This window comes from Corapipo altera, unplaced genomic scaffold (genome assembly GCF_003945725.1).
Source record: "Corapipo altera isolate COAL_440 unplaced genomic scaffold, ASM394572v1 61553, whole genome shotgun sequence".
NCBI lineage: Eukaryota > Metazoa > Chordata > Aves > Passeriformes > Pipridae > Corapipo > Corapipo altera.
This window is the reverse complement of record NW_020884918.1, coordinates 3486845-3497827: the sequence shown is the minus strand read 5'-3', so window position 1 is coordinate 3497827 and position 10983 is coordinate 3486845.

The following is a 10983-nucleotide window of genomic DNA, read 5'->3' as shown; positions in this document are numbered from 1 at the left end:
TAAAAAGCTCTTTAATAAATGTTTTCTCTCAGTAAACATCTCTACTTCTCAATTAGGAGGTGAAAAGATACCCTCTTTCTCCTAAAGTCCAGAGATCAGTTAAGCAGAACCAGGTTATCTGAGTCTGTATATATGCAGTTCAACTTTCACACATGAAGCCATCCCAGAGCTTCATAGTAAATCATATTTTCCCTTCCCACACCAAGAAGTACATAATGACCAAGAGGTCTGGTGTTAGCGGTCTGACTACTTCCTCCACCTCCTTATTCACTTCTGTTTTTTATGCAGGAGAAGCTGGACTTGAAATGTTTCCTGTTAATGCAACTCCTGGTATGGGATGTCTGAGGAATCATCTAACGGTTGAACTCTGGAGTGGTGTAGCTTTAACCATCTGAGCACTCCCAAGTTTGTGGGTTTTTTTGGTTTTTTTTTTGGTTTTGTTTGTTTGTTTGTTTGTTTGTTTGTTTTTTGTAAACTAATCTGCTACACCATTGAGCTTTTGACCTCCTTGTGCTCTCAGGGATCTGTGTGGCTAATGAAACACCAAAAATCTTAAGGTGAATAAATAGTTTGTAGGGAGCTGCACTGCCATAACAGGAAAAGTGATGTTTCCTGCAAGGAATGACTTGCTCACCCAGTCAACGGAGTGAGGTTTTAGAAATTGAGTTCAAGTCCTTTGCCTCATCTCTATGTCACCGAGTTCCCTTCTGCCCTGTGTCTAATCAATGGTAAATTCTGCAAAACAAGGGTTGTCTGTTGCCATGTGACAGCTACAGTGTGTGGAAATAAAAAGCTTATCAAAAGATGATGACTTTTAGTTTATGGTAAGAAAATGGGTCAGGTAAATAAAGGCAACTAGGCAACCTTCTTCCTCTAAATGTGATCATTTCCTCACACTCAGTCGCATAAAGAGAGACAATGCTCATACTACATCTTGTGATGGCAGCTCCTATATCCCCTTTGTAGCTTTTTCTTAGAAGAGACTGGGCAAAGCTGGATGTTCCACACACCTTCTCCTGGTTGCCATATAGAGTGGAAAATTTCCAATGGCTTGGAGTATTGGAAAACAACTTGGAAGGGTGCGCAGAGCTGTGGTAGGGAACAGGAATTGGGACCAAGGAAGACAGTACAAGCCGTTACCAAGACCCTGCTTCTCTGCCCAGAGACAAAAGTCTATTTCAGTAGTTTCCTAGTCAGGTACCTTTCAAAGCTGTGGTAAGGGAGGTTTAGAATGGACATTAGGAATCATTTCTTTACAAAGAGGGTGGTAAAAACTCCACGAAATTTCCGATGGCGTTGGTCAGTGTCCTAAACCTGTGAGTGTTTAAGAGGCATCTGGACAATGTCTTTAACAACATGCCCTGAATTGGTCAGGCAGTTGAATTTCATGATCATCATGGGTACCTTCCAATAGAAAATATTCTATTCTACTCTTCCCTCTTTACTTAGTTAAAGCATTCAGTTATTCCCAAGGACTCATAAAAGGCAAAGGTTTTTCTACTTTCTGCAGGAAAAATCTCAGCTTTCATCCCAGACACTTCCAAGTGATCTCTTGAGCTGCAAATCTCTTCCAAGTCAAACTACTTGTGCTAGTTATAGGATTACTGAGAAAGGAGTTTGCCTGATTCACAAAGAGCTCAGTCCTTGACTGTCTGTCCAGACTACCACGACAACAAAAGGCTCAGAAACACTGTGGTCCTGGAGCTGATAACCTTGAATCCCCTGAGCTGCTTGACTTTATCTAAGGAATTTGTCTTATAACGTGTGAATGTACATTACTCCTTCCACTCCATTCACTACCTTTTGTGTTTTGAATTTCAGACCGACTCCCATTTGTACTACATACTTTACCATTTCAGCTGTACAAATTCTTCTTGAAAGCTTATCAGCTTAGTTGGAAAATGTACCGCACTTCATCTTCATGCTAAAAGGAAAGAAACATTTTAAACACAGTTCTCTACCCTCATTCATATAACGTACCTGAATGACTAATAGTTTCCAATGATACACTGAGGCTTTTTTGTTTTGTTTTTTTTTTTTAATGTTTGGTTTCTGTTTTCCCAATGAATTCTAGTGCCTTGGAGAATAAAAGGAAAGGCAAATCAGATTATCTTTTTAAGGAGAGGTCACCTTCCACACCCATAGACATCGACAAGGATCATGAAGTCTTGCTCTTGTTAATACTCACAACCAAAATGTCTGGTTTATCATTTAGCAGCTCTCTGTCCTTAAAACCTGCTTCTATCTTTGTGCTATGGTTTAGTGTGAATGGTGGTGTTTGGTTGAAGGTCAGACTTGATGATCTTGGAGGTCTTTTCTGACCTTTATGATCTATGAGTCTGAGTGTCCTGTTTATTTCCTCAGCTAAATGTAAAGCCTGTTGACAAACAGCTCTGTATGGCTGCAACTTACCTGTCCCCACAGCTCTGCTGGAAGGCAGAGTGAGCTGACTCAGGGTTTGTTTCCATGAAGACAAAGATTTGGAGCAAAAATCTACATGCAATCATGTATTTTATCTATGGATAGTACCTGGTGACATGAACCCCGTGTTTAATTTGCTACTATCACATGAACGAGTATTTCACAATGAGGCTGTCAGCAGCAATTCGAGATTATGTGGCTCCTGGAATGTAAAGCTGGTTCACCTTCTTCCTGGGGCCTCTAGCTCGTTACTCTCTAACATGGTCAGTTTTACTCCCCAGAAGTCAGTCCTCTAAGAGCAGCCTGTGTCTGTTGTTTTTGGAAGGATAATAAAACAAGAAAGTAGCACTGCAGCTTCTATGATGATTTAATTCTTTGTTACTTACATATCAGCATAATGTTCCTTTTTGCTAAACAAAGTATTACAAATACATCAAATCTTCATTATGGCTCTGCATACATACTTGGTAGCCCTGGGCAATAGTCATTTAACTTGTTTACCACATGAAATTGCTTTACTTTCTCTACCTTTTTCCTGATTTAAGGCAGTAAACGTCCCAAAATTTAGTATTAAAGCAAGTTTACTTTAATTTGCAAAGCTATACAGTGGAAGAAAGAGCTTAAAAAAATATTAAAAACCAGTTAATTGCGTTGCTCCCTTTCTTGCTGTAGTGATAAACTGTAAACCTTCTTGAAAGTTACATTTACTCTTGCTATGCAGTAAAAAAGCTGTATCGTATTTGCTAGATTGATCGTACATTCTATCCCTTGGAGAGAAAAGTTTGAAATTATCTTCCCCAAATTAAGAAAAATAAGAAAGATAGTTAATAAAAATATTAATAAGAGTGATAGCTTATAAAAATATAAATGTAATAACTTTGGTGAGCACAGTTAAATGTTGAATAAGCTGGAATCCACTTTAGAAAACCATTGTATGTTTGACACATTTGATAGCACGTGCTCCAAAGAGAGACTTGAGATTAATTGAGCATGGAAACTATAAAAGCTTCTCAAAACAGTGTTCTCTAGTAAAAGGCTGACGTGTCCTGATGAAGCCAATACCAGCATCTACCACACTGAATTCTGTCTTAAGATAGAAGGAGACAGTGATGCAAAATTTAAAAATATTAGTAACAATTGCTATAAATTATCCATAGTATGATTACGATATTAATGTCTGCTCATTAGGAAAAAAAAAAAAAACTGACAGCTGTTCACTTGTAAATGATGATTTTATTTCTGTATGTGCTTGCCACCTCAGAGTCAGTGAAGGTGTTGAATGCCTAAATTTACTTCCTATAATAATAGAGTCAAATCAAGGAGATAAATTCCTTAGTATACTTAATCTCAAGAAAATACTAAGGGAATAGCAGTATAAGTCTACATTTATATGTATTTAAGAAGCAGGTTGTCTAGTGTGCATGAAGAATGGCCAAATGGTTAATGAAAAAATATTGTAATAACAGAAAAACATGCATTTCTTGGAAGGGCTTGTAGGTCTGTTCTTCTCTTTGTTTTTTATACTGTTCAGAATAGAGATTCATTTGTTCTCAAACACTGTTACATTATTTTTCTTTACTGATGTTCCATTCAAGTGTCAACTGGTGATTTGCTCTGAGTTATTACAGGCTTATTGCAAGTATAAGAAAAAACATATCATCATATCATGACTGGGCTTCGCTAACGAAGATTTGAGAAGGGCTCTACCCACACTTGTTGCGAGCGTGTTGGTGGCTAAAAAGGCCAATATGAGATAGGCATGTCCTACTGGTGTATGAGGAAAGGCTATGAGAACTGGGACTGCTCAGCCTGGAGAAGAGAAAACTCTGAGGGACCTTACCCATGTGGGTCATGGGAGAGGACTAGAGAAGATGGAGGCAGAGTCTTCTCAGTGGTGCCCAGTGACAGGACAAGAAGTAAAGGGGACAAACTGAAATGCAAGAAACTGTAATTAAACATCAGAAAATAGATATATATTTTTTTAAATTTACTGTGAGGAATGTCAAACACTGTCGCAGTTTGCCTAGGGAGGTTACAGAGTCTCCATCCTTGAAGTTATTCAAAGCCTGACAGAATGCAACCCTGATCAACCTGTTCTTGGCGACTATACTTGAGCAGAGTTTTGGACTAGGTAGTCTTCAGTGATCTTTCTATCTAAGAATCATATAATTTAGGATATCCTGAGTTGGAAGAGACCCACAAGGATCATCAGAGTCCTGTGCCCTGCACAGGACAGCCCCAGTAATCACACAATGCACCCGAGAGCATTTTCTAGCCTCAGTTACTGTAGGAATTCAGAATCATATTTCCAGATGCTCTATCCTGTTGATTTTGCTGAAGGGAAACTGTAGATGAAGAAATGTGAACTTCGAAAGGATATGGTTAAGTAAATTTTTTTCTTGTTTCTAGTTACAGCATGGATTTTGAGGGGACTTGGGGGAGAGCAAATAGCCAGCCAAGAAGTCCTGGATTCCTTACACTGACAGTCCTGCCACCGTGATCTGTTGCCCCTTTTTAAGGAAAAGAAGAATAAAAAACCATCCAAAACAGCTTGACATAAGGAAAGCCCTGTGTGTGGGTAAGTTTTTTGTTGGTGGTTTTGGTTTGGTTTGGTTTTTTTCCCTCTGTTTGGTTGGTTAGTTTTTAAGTACTTTATATTTAATTTTTTAAGATAAAAGAATTCAGAAGAAGACAGCCATGGAAAAGTACATCTAGGCCATAAAGTGAGGGACTCAGTTCCCTAAGTGTGGGTGTATTCTGCTGTTTTATGCAGGGGAAAGATTTCACTCATCTCTTGCTGCCACTCCAGAGGAGTCTGGGTCTTCTGTGATTCTGTGTTAAATCTATTACACCTATGCCAAAATCTTGAATGTTATTGGGCATCTCTAATGGGCCAAGGTATGTATTTAGGGCATCTGATTGGGATTCAGTTCTCCAGCACTCACAGGCAGTTTTGTTTTTGTGTAGATGTATCAGCAGTGGACAGATTTATCACATTCCTTAACACAGCCACAGAAAGACGTATTTTTTACCAAACTGTAAATAACTTCATGAAGCCAATGAAATCTGCTAACAGTTTGATTTCTGTATGCAGGTTCATGCACTACTTTGCATAATTTTTTCATGAAAATTTTGTCTATAATGCCTTAAAAATGCTCAGCTCTCCTCAGCTCTTAACAATCTTGCCTATTTATATCCTTATATAAGTAGAATAATATCAAATAGATGATCTGTGTAACAGGACGTGACAGTATCCTCAAAAAAGCAGAAAGAAAAGCAAATAAAGAGCAAATGTTCCCCCACCTTTCAGACCTAATTCCTGATCCTGGGTTTTAGCTTTGTTATTTCTTCTAATCTGTTTGAAGAAACCACTCATGGGCAGGGCATCCTTGTTGCAGGGATCATTAGTTTGAAGAGAGGCAAACAAAAAATAGGGAATTTGTATTTCAATCACAAAATGGATCAAAGAAAACTTTCCTAGGGCAAGGTGCTGTTGTCAAGATTGTCCTGAAGAAAGGAAAATCATTACAGAGGATTATCTATAACAGTGTTCTCAACCTTTCTTTCAGCTTCTGTACCCCAAGGTAGAAATACAGTGTGACTGATTATGATTACCACACACACACACAAAGACTCACTCTTCTACAGAGATATTTTTGCACGTGTTGTATAATGTGACGTCATTCCTAAAAACAGACCTGCCATGCACATATGCACTCACATATGCTTAGCCTTATGATGATGATGATGATGATGATAATAACAATAATAATAATAATAATGTATATTCTCTTTGATCTCTCGGGTTGTGTGACTCAAAACATATGGAAAAATGCATCCTCTGTTTGGAGAATGATGTGGCAGGAGATTTTTTCCATATTTCTTCCTCATTTACTTCTCACTAGAGCTCCTCAAAAGTCACCATTTTAGCTGATTTTTCTGGGGAAACATTGATCCTTTAACTACCAGTTTTCCCTCGATGTGACATGACATGACTGGTGAAAAAATATCCCTTACTTTCATTAACATAGAGCACCCTTTGGCCCTGCTTGGGTAGGAGGACACTACCTACACCTGTACCACCAAATAATGGGTCCCACTCTCAAGGTTCTACAAGTCTGCAGCAGTTTGTACCTGTGCAGCTAAATCTGCTTTTCCCCCATAGATCCCCCAGAGACCCTGGTACTTGCTGGCTATTGGGAACTTCGTTTTGTCATGCTACAAATATTTTTGAGTGTCTAGGAGACTGGGATATATTTTCCTGGGCTGATACCATGCAGGAAGCATGCTAGCAATTGACTAGTATGATATAAACACAGTTGAATACAGTAGAGTACTCAGGGTTGTATTGTGATTCTTTTTTAGATTTCTAGTGTAGGTATAACTCCTGGGACAGAGCATCATGTTCAACGTGCTTGAGAGAGCTCAATTCACTGGGATTACAGATACTGCACACTTCTGCATTTCTCTTGGAAGGTAGACAGCTGTGCATGGCCATAGAGGCACAGCAGATGCCAAATGCCAATTTTTAAACTCTAGTGGTTACTTTAATTGCCCCTTTCCACCAATTTGAGATGTTGCAATGGTAGGAAAGCCACAGAGGTTGCTGTCACTCAAGTTTGCTGAGCCTACAGTTCTACCTGAAGAGAAAATAACAAAAAATGAACATAGTAAAAAAGGGAAAAAAAATATAAATCCACAGGCTTGTGACAAGCTTGTAAGCACAAATGTAAAGGGAAGGGAGGATGGGGAAGTTTTGACTCAGTTGCAGATTCGAGCTTTTACCTGAAAGTTTCATAAGACAGCTGTGAGCGTTTTACTAGAGGCAGGATCCTCAGCAGCAAAGTTACAGCATGATGGACTCTGACATTTTGTAAAACCGTAAAATGTGTCAGTAGCTTTAACAAGCAGGAATGCTTTGACCTCCTGAGGTTCCTGTCCAATTTAGCCATAGCAACTGTTCGATTCGCACAATTAATGGTTACATTCAGTCAAGGGAGGGAAGGAAAAGGGTGACAGGAAACATCACCTTAAAACCAAGACAGCATTGCTTTATATTTTCTGCTCTAGCTTCACTATCAGAGAGCCCCCTCTCCATTCTTCACTGTATGTTAGGTATTTTCACTGCTCTCATTTTCCCTTGGTATCTATATTTCCAGGCATCTTGTTCTGTAAATGTGCATTAATGGAATAATTCCAATGGAGTCTGATCCTTTGACAAAAAAATCATAAGGTTACTTTGCAGACATTTTATTTTACACTTGCTACTCCTAACACAGCATCTACATTAGCCTGGTTGTTTTGTTATTTCTTTTATTTTGAGGGTAATCTTGCCAGTATCTGTAATTTAGGGATCATGGCTTTTCTCCAGAGGGAAAAAAAAAAGTCATTTTGAGACCTTGTGCATCCAAAATGAAGAACACATGCATGATGGGCTGAAGATATTCTGTTGCATCCCCAATTCCACAAGATGAGAAGAAAAGAGGAAAGAATTCTTCAACAGAACTGAAGGACAGAGGTTTTGAGAAAGAGCCTGCTGGTGAAACAGCAACGTGTGTTGCCAAGACAGGTCCAGCCTGTGCACGGAAATTCACACCTGTTCAACTGCATGAAAGAAAATACAGGACCCACCTAGGGCTAAAAAAAAAAAAAAAAAAAAAAAGGGGAAAAAAAGAAAAAAAAAAAAAAAAGATTTACCAACCAGGTCTTCTCCCCTGGCATTACAGGATACCACACGTTTTTTTCAGATTTGTCCCATTTACAAGGGCAATTATTAGTCACGTATCGCTACTCCATGTACTCTTACTGCATATTTCTTCCTGATATTTTCTAGATATAAACAGAGATATTCAGCTGTGGAATTCCCTTTCCTGAAATGTTGTGGATGCAAAAAGCTGACAAGGAATTAAAAGAGGACTCGACAAGCTTGCAAGAAGAAAACCTGAACCCACTCAAAGCACTCCTGTCTCAGAAAGGTTTTTTTATCCTGTTAGTAAACATCTGGGAGAGAGATTAGAGGTGAAATCATACATGGTTGCTCTGACACTGCACTTTTTCATTGGTATCCAGATTTTTCTGCTGTAAGAGACATTAGAAGGACCTTTTTGACTCGTTATAGCCAGTCTTAGAGTTTTATATTCTTAGGGATCCTTAAATATGCCATTTCAAAATATCTCTTTCCTTTCCCCAAGAATGAAGTGGAGGCGCTCCAGAGATTGCTTCAGGTATCATGGCAGGGAAGAGGAATTGTATGAGGAAAGTTAAAAGTGAGAAAAAATAAGATGGAAGATATGTGACAACCTTGGGAAAAGTGAAGAAAACTTAAGAGTGGAGATGTAAATGAGGGTACATAGATCCTGCAGCTGAACACAAATTCTAGAAAGAAAGAAAATCAGTCAAATGTCAAATGTCAGACTCGTACTTCCAGACTCGCTTAAATTATTGTTTCCCAAAACATTCCCAGATATATATCTTTCTGCTTGAAGGGTCCTCATAACTCAGCCAGACAGATTAGAAGATCATAAATGCTTGCAGGATGGGGCTGTGTCTCCCTGTTTGTTCATACAGAAGTTAGCAATAGGGATCATTTCTCAATGTGAACAATTCCTAGTATACACATTATTACATCTTTTTTGATGTGTTCTCCTGTCAACCTTGTAAATATTTTTCTCTCAGAAAATCTGCACATTAAAACCTTCCCTATCCCACACTGTAAGACAACACAGTAACAAAAAACATCTCCTAACAAATTCCTCTTTTTCTTTTTCCTGCAAATGGATGCTAAAACTCAGTTTATTGCTCATCTGTGGGTCTCCTTCTCTACACAGAAAGTGACTCTTGGGACCAAATTACATTTCTTCAAATACATATGGTTGGTAACTAGAGTTGAGTGTGACTCCACCATTCACTCAGTCACTGCAAGAAAACTATTTTTCCACGTCTTGCAGTAAAATCCCTTACCTGGTAGTCTTCATACCAATTCTGTTTTCTCAAAATATATATGTGAGAAAAAAATTCTTCTGTTTTTCCTTCCGGGTCTTCATTGAGCATGAAATCTTCCTACTGCCACTGTTATTTTTCAGTAGTCTGGTATAAGTACCGTATAAATAAGACTGCAGAATGAATAAGATGCTGACAACTGAAGTCCTTATATTTTGCCAGTTTCTATCACAGAGAAATTTCTTCTCAGATCTAAAGAATAATTACAAAAAATAAAAAATAAAAAAAAATAACTACAATAATACTTAAAAATGGTGGACACTTGTTTAATATGTGTTTTTTCAACATACAAATTGATATTTATTCTTTACTAGTTCATGCTATTCCATAAAAGCAAGCCCCAGAAATATGATTATGTAAATGATTTACAATTTATTTTATTTTTGTATCGTTTCCATACAAGGTATATAAAAGGCAAATATTGGGAGTTAGGATATAAACCTTTTAACACCCTTGCAGGAGAAATAAGTATCACAGTACTTACCTTAAAGATGGGGAAATTAGGTCATGAAGGATACAAAGGCTTTATTCTGGGGACATGAGTTGCTCTTTGTTGCATACCTTCCACAAACTCTCTGAAAGAGTTATTTGAAACTCTAAGATTTTTGTATCCACTAGTATAGGGACTTGGCTGGAACTTAGATGATCTGGACATATCCCAGACTACTTTGTCAAAATCATGAGAGGAATCCATCATACAGTTTCCCAAGATGTACATTTTTAACCAGTGGGAATGCTAGGAAAATATTTTCCATTTAGAAACCTGAAGCAATTTCTGAATATTGCATTGTATCACATGGACATGATAGTGTAAGTTTATTTTTATACCTGTCCTAAGTTCTTACTAGGTCCATAGGAATTTGACTCTTCTCCCTTTCTCTTTGCTGATACCTCTCTTCCTATAGCACTTGTTGTGTTGTGTCTCTCTTGTGCCCTTTGTCAGACAGCAGACATGCACGCAGACCCTAGGCATGGAATTGTTTCTTTCAGATTTACAAAGAAAAAAAAGGGATATATAATTAGCTTTGTAATGTCCTTCCTTCACCTGAGACTCACCTCGCCTAACTTAGCCATATGAAAATTAGTCATTTAACTAAGGAAGTCACCTAAATTTCCTCTCTAATGAAAGGAGACAAAAAGGTCTCTTCGGAGAATGATTCATCACACGCATTTTAAGCAACTATTTTAGGACTGGATGAATTCCTCTCCGGTGATACCATGCTCTCTCCTATGACTGTGGAGACAGTTTAAATAATGGGCTATGACTAGAAACACACGGTTTTAATGGGCTACAAAAGATAAATATTAGTCACATTTGTTTTAGGATTTTTTTCCTCATTGTGTTAAGTACTATGTGTGCATACCAAAAAATAAGCTATAATTTAACACTTGCTACAAAATGGCACAAAGAGCACTACTTATTTGGACAGGAAGCATCAGTGATGTTGCACATATATGTGTCATTCAAGAACTGACAAATTTTCTATTTTGAATTTCAAAGACCCAGAAAAAAATGTCATAATATCGTCAAATGAACTTTAGAAGAAAGAGGTTTCTTTCTTT